A 14452-nucleotide genomic window follows, 5' to 3' on the forward strand; every position below is an offset into this window, starting at 1 on the left:
CTGTGCAGCCTGTAGGGATGCAGCCATTATTTTGGGTGGTTTTTTCTTACCTTTTGAAGTTTGCCCATCCCTTTCAGAAAGGATATTTCAAGCTGCGACTAAATTTGACATTAACCCTGCCTTTCTCCCTGTTCGATACTTAGTGATATCTGAAATCTTTGGATCTGACTATGTAGAAGCAGGAATAACAGAAAAGACAGCGATATAGCATCTGCACATAGTTTGGAGCCCAACTTCTAACAAGGGATTGGGAACAGGAGAGATGATTTTTTTATAAGAAGACAGTAGTTCTCAAGAGTCACTTTCAGAAACACAGATGTTTGCAGAAGAGGCATCAGCAAAATGCCTGACCAAGGGTTTTTGTGTCTCATGGCTGAAGTGAAGCCCAGGTTTGAAACCATTGTTCCCTGGCCTGCTGAGCCCTGGCAGGTCCAGGTCTGTCACCGACCAGCAGCGCTTGCCAGAGTCAAGAAGGTCAGCAGCTTCGTGGGCTAGGAGGTGTATGGTCTGCTCCATCAGGATTAGTGTGTGTGGTTGGCTCCAATACGCTGCTCTTTGGAATTTCAGAATAACCTGGAAAAGTCCAACTGTGTTAAGAGCTTAGTTTTACATGTGGTCTGAGCCCAGCATTCATGCCTCAGACATGCTTCTGACATATTTTGGCCACATTGTGAGGTGTTAAAGTTTAGCTGGAAAAGAGTTTAAATGCTGCTGCTTTGCTGGTTTGGGCCCCACAGTGGCCATCGTTCTCCGCTCCTTTACCTGTTATTTCATCCTTTAAGTCCAACTCTCACCAGAAGCACGAGCTCTCACACAGCTGGTAATTCCTGTGAGTCCAAGTAATGTGGATTTGGGTCCAGAAGACACAGTCAGAGTTTGTCTAATTAGCTTCCTCTCACTATAGCCAAGGCAGAAGTTTAAGGTGCAGTAACTCATTTTATAGTCACTCTACCTGGCACTGAATATAGATTGGAAAAATTCTTTGCTTGAGCAAGTTGTGTGGTAATATTGTTATGTTATATTAAAGCACTCTTTAAAAATAAATTAGATTCTCATGACTGAGAGAGACTAGTATCCCCTACCACAGCCAGACCTGACACAGGCAAGTCTCCTCCTTGTGCAGGACTGGTAAGTTCTCCCATGAAGAGGAAAGTCAGCCAAATAGTTGTACCCTATTCTTTTTCCTTTTTCCTTTCTCCTTTTTCCTTTTCTCTTTTTTCTTTATTCTTTCTTCTTTTTTCTTTTCTTATATTATTTTTTTTTGTGACCCCAAAAATATTTGCTGTTTGATCTTCAGAAAATCTAGATAAAGCATTACCTGTGGCCAGCAGAACACCTTAGGAACCACACCTGTTCATCAGGGCTGTTTCATGCACATCTCCCCATGCCAAACCAAGCCAATATATCAAAAAAAGGGTCCCAGATATTTAGGGCAGAAATACTCGCTTTGCTTGTAAGGGCTGTTTTTCTTCTGAGTCTTCCTCTCAGCTTCCAAAAGCTGCTTCTTAAACGTTTCTTGTGAATGGAAAAAAATATGCACTTTCAAATTCTCTCCTGGGGAATGAGGGCTCATATCTCTCCCTCTCACACTGATACTGTAATTTCACACTTCTTTTTTTTTTTGCCAGCAGTTGAGTCTCTCCTTGTTGTATATGACATGCATGTTTCATTTTCATTAGGACCTGTATAGTTTGAGAGGCCTGATGAGCAAGGGGAAGGGACGTGGCTGGGTGGAAGGGCTGCCTCCTGAAGGGGACAGCACGTAGACCAGGACGTAGAGAGCCTGTGAGTGATTAACTGAGCTTTTGCTTAAACAAAAAAAGTCCAGTGTGATGCTTGTTGGGTGGAAGCTAAGCTAAACTACGTCAGGGCCAGGCTCTCTGATGACTTATGATTCACAGCAGCTAGGAGCTGAATTTTCTGAATAATGTCATCTCCCAACTGGTTAATTGCCACCCAATTATCAAAACTTTCTGAACTGATCATCATCTCTGAAGAGCTCACACGTTATTAATCTTGTCTTTCACCAGGAGAAGGGCAAGACGTGGTGGAGGGGAGAATGCTACTCCTTCAGTTTCTTAGCTTGTCTTACAGGACTGAACATTTAACTCGTTGAAGAATAGTTTAACAATTACATGGAGGCTATTCCTTTCCATGCCCGCTGGTGGGGTGAGCTCTTAGGCACTTGTATAATCGCTGCTGGTGCTAAACTGTGTGCTTGAAGAGGGTCGCACAATCTGAATCTGATGTCTGAGCACTGCCATGGGTCTTCAGTATCTGGATTTTAATTGCTTATGGAAGTGGTCATACATAGGAAGAAAACTAAATTAAAATAACTTAGCTGTAGATAGAATATTTTTTATATTAAAAGCCACCCCAGACCTGTAAGGTTGTTATGCAGCAAAATTAAACTAGATATATCTGTGGATAAGTGAATACAGCTTAGGTTTTGAATACCCAAAGGATACTTTCCTCTAGATGTCTATTACTGATAAGGGTGCAGCATCAGAAGTGTTAAGAGGGTTCTCTGAGCACAACAAAACCTGATAGCTGTAAGTAATGGCCTATAAACTCTGTATTTCCTGAAGCTCAGCCTACACTGCAGCCATGCAATCAAACTTCCTTTATATGAAACCTCCACGTACTCTCCCAATTCCTGTCCTTCTGCATTCCCACCTTCCTGGCCCTTGGCATTCTTTCACGCTGATGTGTTATTAAAGTTGTCTCTGAAGCTGGCCCAAGGAGTGGTACATATTATTTACATCACAACAGACCCTGGGGGGCATCAGACAGGGCTGGGGGGCTGTTGTGCCAGCTGCTATTCAGCCTTTAAGTACAAAGATAGTCCATGGCAAAGAGATTTCTATCTTGCATTTTAACAGGTAGACAGAGGGAGGTGATTGTTTTGCTGATCCTTCAGACTCTCCATTCAAGTCGCTGTGAGTCGTAGTCTTTAGGAAACCCACCTCCTCTGTTGCAGAGATATCGCACAAGACTGCCAAACTGAGATTTCCCAAGTTCATCACTAGCTGGTGGTCCAGAACCCACAGCAGCCAACCAGCGGTGTGTAACATAGACCAGGTAGAATTAAAGTAAACACAGAGATTTCACAAATTCATTGCGAGTCCAGTCTGACGCTTGTATTCAGAGCATGTGTGTATTTCCACCTCAAAAGGAAAGAAAACAATCCCCCCAAGTCCCTCAGAATCAACCAGATTTTTTAAAGCTTTCCACTGGAAAAAAAAAAAATACCCTTTAAACCATTTAAAGCCGAGTTCGAAAGTCAGCCTGTAAGTATACAAAACACTGGGGACCATCATATGCTAATCTGAGTTTAACAAAACACATAGCATTACCAAGTGTAATTATACAGTCCAGCTATTAGTAGCTTTACCTCTGGCTGTTCTCCATCCTGCTTTCAAGCTACATCCTTTCCTTTCATCTTATTCTGCACCACATGAAACAGGTGAGCTGTTCCCTTTATATAGCTCAGGGCTCCAGTCACATGGCTCTCAAAGCTCGGTATCTTCATTTAATCAGTTAAAAGAATCGACATAATCAGAGATCTTTCATGAACTCCATGCCAAAATTTAATTCCGTTAAGCATTCAAAGCTTACCAAGTTCAAAAAAAAAAATCAAGAAAAAAATTAATTATTTTTCCTAGGAATATTTACTTTGAAAAGCTGCCCTGGGGGGTACATTTGTAGTTTAGGAGAATATCTCTCACAAATCGCCCATACATCACTGCTAGCAAGTTCCACAAAAAGAGGACTCCAATGCTTTTTATTGTCAAGGCAACACTGCAGTTTCTGCATCCCATTTTTTTCACGCATAGATAGGAACAGCAGCCACTTTTTATCTGATTCCATTTGAATTTTTATCTTGACTTAACTGCTACTGATTTCTTACAGGAAAATACAAGTTGTTTAGGGTTATCTTCACCAGTAACAACTTCTGACAGAAAAGAGATGGTGATACTTCCCCTGAAAGTCTGTTTTGCATACCTCACCCCTGGGTTAGATGACAGTGCCAGTAAGTTAAACTGGATGGAGCAGTGATTTCCAGTTTTGGGGTCCCTGAATGGTTGGGTGGTACTGGTGAATTATTTTTAAGTGGTCTGTGAAAGGTAACTCAGATAAGGCAGACTCATGACAACAGGCTTCAATTCACTTGAAAGGGGCCTGAAGTGCCCCTGGAAAATGCTGTGGGGTCTGCAAACTGGAAAAGATTAGAGCTCTGGGGCTACGCTATCTTGACCCATGGGCCCGTGTTATCTGTGGTGCCATTCCTTCTCCAGCACAAGATTAACCCCACATTCTCACAGGTATCTTGGGGGCCCTCTCCCACCAAGACCGTCTGACCCCAGAGAGCACAGATACTGCCCTGGTGGCATACAGCAGTTCCGTTCATCTCCATCATATGTTTTTCTTCACAGCATCAGATGACTTGATAGTTGTTGGCGTGTACCTGAACATCATGGCATGTCACAGGTTGCCAGGATTAGGCCTCTGAGGAGCTCCAACGCTACCTTCTAGGTAAGTCAACTATTTCCTGACCTTGTTATATTCCCAAAAGCACAAACAGGGAGATATCTTACGGAGTTTCTGTCAAAATCTGTGCTGCTTTTAGCAGTAGAGAAGGCTCAAGATGTCTGCTAGTATGAAGATAAATAAAATGTGCGTGGGTGGGGTTTCATTGTGAGACAAAAAGCTGTATGTTCCAGACAGAGAAGTATGTGGTGGTAGTTTTGCTGTGAGTTCATCTGCTCTGTCCCCTTCCTGACATGGGGGTCACTTCTGTGTATGTTTGGTAAAGACCTCTGGAGATCACCTGGTCCAGCCTCTTGCTCCAGACAGGGTAGACTTTAAAGTTAGGTCGGATTGCTCAGGGCTGTGTCCGGTCAAGCTTTGAGTATCAAGAGAAGCGTGGCCAGCAGGTCAAGGGAGGTGATTCTCCCCCTCTACTCTGCTCTCATGAGACCCCACCTGGAGTGCTGTGTCCAGCTCTGGGCCCCCCAGTGCAAGAAGGAGGTCGAGCTGTTGGAGTGGGTCCAGAGGAGGCCACGAAGATGGTCAGAGGGCTGGAGCACCTTCTGTACGAGGACAGGCTGAGAGAGTTGGGGTTGTTCAGCCTGGAGAAGAGAAGGCTCTGGGGGTACCTTCTGTCAGCCTTCCAGTGCCTGACGGGGGCTACAGGAGAGATGGGGAGGGACTTTTTACAGGGGCATGTAGTGACAGGACGAGGGGTAATGGATTTAAACCGGAAGAGGGCAGATTTAGACTAGATATTAGGAAGAAATTCTTTACTGTGAGGGTGGTGAGGCAGTGTCCCAGGTTGCCCAGAGCAGCTGTGGCATCCACCATCCCTGGAGGGGTTCAAGGCCAGGCTGGATGAGGCTTTGAGCAACCTGGGCTAGTGGGAGGTGTCCCTGCCCATGGCAGGGGGTTGGAACTGGATGATCTCTAAGGTCCTTTCCAACCCAAAGCATCCCGTGGTTCTATGATTCTATGAGTATTTCCATGGGTGGAGATTCCACCGTCCAGGCAACCTTTGCAGTGGTGAAAATTTTTACTCTCATGGTATTTTTTTCCCCTTATATTCATCAAAATTTCCCTGGTGGCAGCTTGCGTCTGTCGCCTCCTGTCCTCTTGCTATGCACCTCCACGCAGAGCCTGGTCCTGCTTTCCCCACACTCTCCCAGGTGGCAGTTGCAGACTGCAGTATGATCCCCCTTTATCTGTCTCTTCTGAAGGTTGAACGAGCCCAGCTCTCCCTGCCTGCCCTCCTACATTGCCTGCTACAGCCCCCTGGCCATCTTGGTGACCCTCCACTGGGTTCACTCCAGAATGTTCTCATCTGTCTTGTACCAGGGAGCCAAGGCAGGATGCAGCATTCAGAGTGCAAGCTCAGAAGTGCTGAATATGGAGGAATAGTTACTTCCCTCAACCTACTGGCTACCTGCGTGCTGAAACAGCCTGGCGTTTGGGGTTGAGTCACAAGGAGGAGGTGGAGGTAAGCATGGGTTAAGGATGGATGTGCTGTAGGGCACTGAGGTAACACTGCTACACATGTACTCCCATTGCAAGGAGGATGGCATGGTTTCGGCAAACAGGGTGTCTGCTCACAGCTTTCCGCCCTGCCCTGCTGGTCAGACAGCCGAGATGCTCTGAATCACTGTAATTCAAAAAGAGCATCATGTTGGCTTTCAATTGCCACAGCTGTGAGCTGCGCCACTCACACGGATGACTCACAAAAGGCTCAACCTCCCAGGCCCAGGGCTTGGGGAGGCCACCGGTTGCAATGCCAGATATTGCAACCTCATCTGTGTACGAAGGGTCTTATGTGCACCGTGGGAGTTGGATTTGAATTAAAACCTCAATGGTTATTCCTTTCCATCCTTTTCCTCTGCATTCGCTACGAAAGCTGTCAGGGAGTGTGTGAACTGATTTGTTTGCTATTTTGTTGTTGGATTTGGCTGGAGAACTGTTGTGGGGAGTTGTGGAGAGGGGAGTTCTCCCTCTTCTAGCAGAGCTTTGGAAATGTGTCAAGGTCGCCAAAGAGTGGGCAAATTTCTTTATCAAGCCATAGACAGATTTCATATGGGTCGTTACAGGAACTCCAACCTTAATGCTACCACCACCAACAGTCTTACAAGAGCTGTGAACTATTTGGCAGAAAACTGGCAGTTTTGTAACCAAATTCCAGTTTTGCAGGAAGGTTTGCTGTGTGCCTTTCTTTTGGATACTGTTTTGCTGTTGTGAAAAGCAATGCATATGGAAGCCTATTAGAGCCTAAGGCTATTGTTGATACCATCTTGACTCATTCTTGGCATTTCTTCATCTTCCTTCGATAGCTCAGCTGGTAGAGCGGAGGACTGTAGGCTGGGTCTAGAAAGTAATCCTTAGGTCGCTGGTTCAATTCCGGCTCGAAGGAAAGGTTTTGTTTTGGTTTTTGTCTTTCTGGAATTTACAACTTTGCAGAACTGCCATTTCCAACCATATGCCACTCTAAGCCCCATGAGAAATGTAATCTATTGAAAACATACCACTTTCAAGGATTTCATTTTTACTACCCTCCTTGTCTGCTTCAGCTGGTTCTTACGGCCACGGTTCTTTGACCGTTGCCACCTCTCTGCCCAATCAGTTCGTGCTTGTTGTACGAGCTTCTCATCTGCAGGGGCTCAACACCTTCCACGGACCCTTGTTAGCTAGAGCGGACCCACAGCGCAGAGCTTGCAGAGCTTGCAGAGCCTCTTTCAGCTGAGTTGGGTGTGGAAAACAGGGGCAGGCCCAGTTGTTGCTGGTTTCAGCCCTTTTCCTATCCTGTTCTTGCACTTTGAAGTTCTGAGGTTTTGAGGAGGTGGGGGAGACTACGAGAGATGGGGAAGAAGAATGATTTTGTGTTGACAGGAGCACCATGATCATTCACGTCCAGATATTTGTCTGAGACAGACATTACATGTAGCTATAATCGTTGGCCTCGATGACAGGAGCACCATGATCATTCATGTCCAGATATTTGTCTGAGACAGCCATTACATGTAGCTATAATCGTTGGCCTCGTGAGAGGGTTGTGAGTACCACTGTGCACACTGCCTTGAGGTGTATCATTTCCATGCACTGTCCATTTCAATGAAGAATTGTAAAGGTTGGGGCTGGTTACAAAGGAAATGGGTAAGAAGGAGGCAGTAGAGCATATGAAAGGACACCACAGGGTATGAAAGGACACCAGAGGCCAGGTTAACGAGGCATTCTAAGGACTCATTCATACAGGAACCAACATCAGAAACTTTCAGAGAATAGAAGACAGGTCACTGTGATCTGTTAAAGAAAATTTTGTTTCACACAGGAAGCTGACTCACTTTCACAAGACACAATCAACTCTGAGAGGTCTGTAAGAAGCTTTATTAAAGCAAAGATTAGAGGTTTTTAGATGTTTACATTAGTTGAGACGACATTAGGGATCCAAATCCCAAAGCTCACGCAAAGCTTCTCATGCAAAGCATCTCCTCATGTGAAGTGCAGTGCTAAGCTGAACAAAAATAGAAGGAGGTGGCAATTTCATTCAGTTGCTTACCTTTCATTGTGTTATAAATATACTTGGTATTATTTAATAAGAAATATTTGCTAGAATTTGGAGTAAAATGCGTCAAAGAACCAGTACTAAGCTAGAATGAAGAATCAAGGAATTATATGTAATTCCAGTATTTAAATTTTTTTTTTTTTAACTAATTAGCATCAGATCAATGACCATCGATCATAGTAGAACACCCGTTTTCTTTGTCCTTCCAAATCCAGCTGCATTAATTCCTCTTCAGCCTGCATAGCAGTACAGACTTACAACCTCATAACCATAATGGGTTTTCAGCACGGGGAGGCACAGGACAGGAGAGGGGCAGTTGTGCCTCTCCTCTCAACAACAGGACCAGCTCTCCAGGCCCTGGAGGGCAGCCAGGCCATGCATTTATTGCTCTGTAGGTCCCCTCCCACAGCGGGATGGGGTTGTAAAAGCAAGGGTGGGAGAGGCGAGCAGCCTCCTTCGCAGTCCTGCTAGGGAGGAGGATGCACAGCAGCAGCATCTCTGGTGGGAATCTGACAGTTGCTTTAGAGGAGGAGAGGGGTATGAGCCTGGGCGATCCCACAGGAGGAACTCAGGTGTATTTGTAACCAGCCTGGGCTACAAATCTGTCCCAAGGTGCCTGGGACAGATTCCTCCTTGCAATGTGCCCTTTATGGTCTTGGTGAGCAATAAGACAAAGTAGGAACCTTTCCAAATGAGTGAATATGTGACTCATGCATTTAATTGCTGCAATAAGCCTGAAGCTTTTGATTCAAAGTCTGCCAATAATCGTGAAAAGTAAGTCCTTGTGCTTGTATCAGAGAAGGGAATGATGCTTTCCCTGAGACTGGGGAATGGTGGTGACTGATGAACAGACTGACTGCCTCACGGGTATTTTGTTGGTGTGCAGATCTCTGCTGACTTAATATTTCAGTCTGGGTTGCATAAGGTATGATTGAAACAAGAATGAAGGGAGAAAGGATTAATTAAAATAGCTTCTCATTGCAAGTGCTGTTCGTTCTGTGGTTGAAAAGGGTGAGTTGTTACCACAGGGGTTCACCCTCATATTGCTGCACACCAGTGGGCAACTGGGTCCTGGTGGAGAATACCACCTGATGTGGTTAGCTTCTTTTATCCCACGGCTGTTTCATATCATGCTGTTTCAGCTACCAGGACCGTGTCATCAGTGGTGACACTGACTCTATGTCTTCTTCCACAATAACGTCTGCACAGGGTAATTTTATAAAATATCCAGCAAATGTAGCCATCAAGCCAGAAATGTGAATTTAAATAAAGTTCTGGTGTTTTTCTCACACATGTGAGTTGAACTTCAGATAACAAAGTTAGGAAGTATTTTAAAATTTTACTGCCTTCTGTGTTTAGGAGCTTCAGCCTTCTCTCGGTTGATGAGAAGCTCATCATGACCCAGCGATGTGCACTTACAGCCCATATCCTGGGCTGCACCAAAGAAGCGTGACCAGCAGGTCGAGGGAGGTGATTCTCCCCCTCTGCTCTGCTCTCGTGAGACCCCACCTGGAGTCCTGCATCCAGCTCTGGGGCCCCCAACGTAAAAAAGACCTGGACCTGTTAGAGAGAGTCCAGAGGAGAGTCACGAAATTGGTCAGAGGGCTGGAGCACCTCCCCTATGAGGACAGGCTGAAAGAGTTTGGGTTGTTCAGCCTGGAGAAGAGAAGGCTCCAAGAGCAGCCTTCCAGTGCCTGAAGGGGGCTACAGGAGAGATGGGGAGGGACTCTGTATCAGGAAGTGGAGTGAGAGGACAAGGAGTAATGGTTTTAAACTGAGAGAAGACAGATTCAGAATAGATATTAGGAAGAAATTCTCTGCCATAAGGATGGTGAGACACTGGCCCAGGTTGCCCAGAGAAGCTGTGGATGCCCCATCCCTGGAGGTGTTCAAGGCCAGGCTGGATGAGGCTTTGAGCAACCTGGGCTGGTGGGAGGTGTCTCTGCCCATGGCAGGGGGGTGGAACTCGATGATCTCTAAGGTCCTTTCCAACCCAAACCATTCTGTGATTCTATGATTCTATGATTCTGTAATTCTCTTAAACCTTGAATAAACTTCCTGTAATTCTGTGATTCCTCTCACAACCAAACTTCTCTGGCTCATTCAATGTCAAGGTTGCCATGTCCTTATCTGAGGAGTGTCACCCTCCAGACCAAACCTCTGAGACAAAGACGTAACCAGGTGGGGACACGATGGACCAGCAGTAGTAAGCTCCTATTAGACAAGGTGATTTTTCTTATCAGTGGGATAAGTGGGATGTTCTTTCCCTTTCCAAAATACTTTTTTCCTCTTCTTGTCTCACCTCTTGTCCCAAAACAAACTTTTAAGCTATCCACTAGCTTAGAAGCAGCATACTGCATGGTGAAGAAATTGAAGCTCATGCAGTTGGCGTAAACATGTTGCAAAATATCTGTACTTTCTCCCTAAAGGAAAGAGCAGTGGTTGCATTCCCGCAGGACAGCTTGGTGAGTCAGATTCAGTCACTTGTGCCCACAGCACTTCTTACGTGGTTATTTTGCACCTTCGCTGAGCAGCAAGTGTTAACGTGGTTTGTGACTGGTCTTGTCTGTGCTCATTCTGAAAGAAACTCTTCATTAAAAATTAAAAGTGCAATTTTGGCACGGGCATAACTCCAGGTTCTCAGTTGTACTTGCTTTGAATGACTTTGTATGTTGAGCTTTGTTTTGATTTCCCGATATAAATGAATCGGAGCCTTGCTCTACACACCTTATTTCACCTGGTTGCATCAAAGCCGTATTTCAGGGAAGGCTTCTTCTGACAGGTGAAACAACTGAGCAATGCAGGGCCTGCCTAAGTAAATTTGGTTAACCGTAGAGAAACTTCAGAAAAACTGCGTGATCTCCAAATTTTGAAGGATGTGAGCTGCGTGCTCCAGCATCGGGTTTCAGCCCAGAAATTTAGCGCTGCAGCAGTGATGGGACTGAAGACATAACTTTGTACTGAGCCCACGGCTTTCCTTTGAGCTCTGTAAATTTTTTCTGCTGCCGTTGCTCTCTTGTAGCCCACCTGTTGCCTGTGGTCTTACAGATTTAGATAAAACGCTTTCAGCAGGGTCATATCTTTGTCAAGTTTTTCATGATGGCAAGGAAAACGTGGTCTTGATTCCTGTCTGGAGTAATAATACAAATAAATAGTAACAACTGCACAGTTCCCTTACAGCTCTAGAGGTAGAATCACAGCAATTAAAATAATGTGCAATTAAGGAGAGCTTGAAAAGGCTTTTAAAAACAGGAAGCAAGTCAAGATGTTTTGCTGATGATTTGCTAGTTTGTAGAAATTGCAAGTGGTTGCAAATTGGTTTGCTTTTACCATGAAGTAAAACTGTTCTCCAGTGTGTGTTTGACTGAATTTATGAAAAGCCTCTCAGCATGGCTGGAAATGACCAAGAGCAGTTGCTGCCTTTACTTGCAACCACGAGATCAGGTAGATCTACACCGAACTGAGCAACTGTTTGTACATTTTTTCAGGCCTTCTTAACCACCCTCTACCAACCAATCTTTTTTCTTCCCATTGTAGTTGTTATAATCAGGCCTTGATAAGAATTGCTGCCAGGGACACCCAATCAGTCCCATGGTATCATCTGGAAATGATTAGAGTCCTCAGGACAGATTGAAGCCATTTTGATAGCATTGATTAGTTCCTTACTTCAGGTTGTGCCATTTCGCCGTTCACTGTTTTAAAATTCTTGCCTCATTTATGAGAATACTTTTTTTTCCATTGTAAATAAAAAAAAAAAAATTGTTGTGTGAATCCAAATAAGCTTTGAAGTTTGTGGCTTTGTAATCGGAAAGTCATCTGGAGAGTGTCTGCTCTCTTTCCAGCTTTAATCAATGCATGATAATCAATTATCATATCAAAGTGTTCAATTACTCCTTAGTGATGAGGTGCTGTAGCTGTTTGGCTTAATTTCCTGGAAGATTCTCAGGCCTCCCACTGCATCATTGGGGTTACTTAGCTGCCTGCTTAAAGACGTCTGCTGTGAAAATGAAGCTGGTACTATCTCAACACCAGCCTCCTTGAGAAAGCAGTGTCAGATGCTTCTTTGACATGGCAAACCACTTCTTTCTATCTAATTTGTGAGCTGGATGTACCGTGTTGTTGCCGGTTCCTAAGAAGGGAGTCTTTGTCCATCTGTATGTGCTTTTAGGCTTCAGAGGGATGCTGAGAATCGTGGCTCTGTTTTGTTGAGTCTGGAAGTTTCAGTGTTCCTTCTTCCTGCAGTATACTGCCTGTCAGTTTCCCAGGGATTATGGGAGGAAAGTTACCGCTGATTCTTGCGTCAGTATGTTTCGTGTTTATTTGATGGTTGAGGAAAAGAAATGTGAACAGGTGAAGCATGATTGCTGCTTAAGTTCCCCAAACCTTATAGAGGCCTGAGAAGATCTGTATTTGTGAATTAAGGGTCTCTTAAATTCAGAGTTGAGTTGTTGGTACTCCATATTGCCATTTTTGGAATATGTGGAGCTTAAAAACCCTCTAATAACTTTCATGTCAATATAAAGCTTCTCTGGGATCACTATATTTTGAACGCCACACAATCTTTGGTGCAGCCATCCTCATGTCCCTGTGACAGGGAGGGGTACCAATGTCCCTATTTCCCATAACATTGATAGTCCCTAAAACTGCTGCTGTTGAGTGATGGGTCCTAAGAGGCTTCATCAGAGCAGCAAAAGTCACCTGAGCCTTCAGAGGCTCTGACTGCTGGGTGTCCTGACCACCCTTCCTCGCTTCTGGAGTTCCTCACTTTTGGTAAACCATTGACTTAACCCTCCAAGACACCAGCAATGAGTTTTTCCTTGATTTCAGTTTGCTGCATCTTTACAGCCTAAATGATCTCCTTGGGTCCTTCTCCCAGAAAGATATCAAACTACCAGTACATAAAACTCTAGGAGGATATTACTGTATTAAATCTCAGAGCATTGCCACAACCAGTTTTCCAGCACTGACTCCACACCAGGAGAGCAGAATGATGTGTGCTGGAAGGGAGAGCTCCTTCTGCTGTGGTCAAATGGGGAAAGAGGAGGGCGGTGGCAATCAAGCAAGGCTGCTGGTGCAGGAGCCCTGCTCAGAGGTCCATCCGTCCATCCATCCATCCGTCCACCCACCCACCCACCAGCTGTGGCGTGCTGTTGCTTTCCTGGAGGAAGCCCTGTGCATATGAACGGGCCAGTGCTCAGTCCTTCGTGAGAAATGAAACAGCACATGTATCTAGGAAGGGATTGTGGAAAGATGGAGAGGACATGTTTTGTCAGGCTGAAGGAAAGAGAGCACGAGGGGCTCTGCGGTGACAAGGTCTGTAAAAACATAGCAATTATCCTCATCTCAGCTTGCCTATTGAGAAATAATCAAAGTTGTGATGAGTCTTGTAACCTGTCAGACCTCTTAACTGAACTGCAGCTGAAGAGATTGACTATAAAAGGGTATAGGCTGCTTCTTGTTGTTGATTTTTAACCATGAGAATTCCTGAGGGAAATGGCATATAGTAATAACATTTAATGGTCTTCTGATGAGCATCTGGTGGTGGATGTTTTTTTCTTTTAAATTGCATTAAAATTAAAACTGCAGTATTGCACTGAGTCCTCATTTCCTGTTAGGAGAGGAATTATGATGCTCTATTGATTGGCAAAGCTGTTTCCCATCCTGCATAAGTGTGGTTAGTGGACAGAACTTCTCTGGCAGACACAGACATGCCCCTCAATTCTGAAAGTTTTTCCTTCTAAATTATTCATAGGGAAACCACTGATCCTCAAAATTTAAGATAGAGGAGAGAAGGTATCAAACACTTATCTATGCCTTTGCATTAATTTATGTGCTATCACATTGAATAAAAGGAAATAGCAAGTTAAGCATGTTCAAGAAGCCACATGATGAGTATAATTGATGCATTCAGCCTATAGAACATACATATAATAGTCCATTGTAGTTATGGGATTGGCCAGCCAATATTTTTGCCTTGGAGATCATTACTTAAGCAGACGACTCTTGACCCTTTTCTTTTAGTGCTTCAAGAAGTTTGCCAGAAAGTACCCTTTTGTGCTAGTCAGCCTTTAACATCTCCCCCTGAGCAGCCTCAAATTTTCATTTAACTTACTTCTGAACATTAATCTGCTTTTTATCCCAAGGATCTTTATGAGAAATAAATTGGAGCGTTTTCAGAAGTGCACTTGTAAAAGCTTCTTCCTTACTACTTAAAAGCTTGTCACAATGTAGCAACAATGTATGTGTCATAAAATGGTGTATTTAACAAAAAAAAAAAAAAAAAAAGGCAACAGAGCAATGCTGAAGCAACGTGCTGGGTGTTTCTGTATGGAAGCTCGCTTACCTGCACAGTCCTTGGAAGCACAGGAA

General features: G+C 44.4%; 1 non-coding gene across 1 annotated transcript; it reads left to right on the forward strand.

Moving 5' to 3' along the window:
- Positions 1-6844: 6844 nt before the first annotated feature.
- Positions 6845-6934, forward strand: TRNAY-GUA. Its single transcript is given in 2 exon segments — positions 6845-6881; positions 6899-6934. It is a non-coding gene; the product is annotated as a tRNA-Tyr (tRNA).
- The last annotated feature ends 7518 nt before the right edge of the window (positions 6935-14452 follow it).

This window comes from Pterocles gutturalis, unplaced genomic scaffold, assembly GCF_000699245.1.
Source record: "Pterocles gutturalis isolate BGI_N339 unplaced genomic scaffold, ASM69924v1 scaffold14241, whole genome shotgun sequence".
Taxonomy (NCBI): Eukaryota; Metazoa; Chordata; class Aves; order Pterocliformes; family Pteroclidae; genus Pterocles; species Pterocles gutturalis.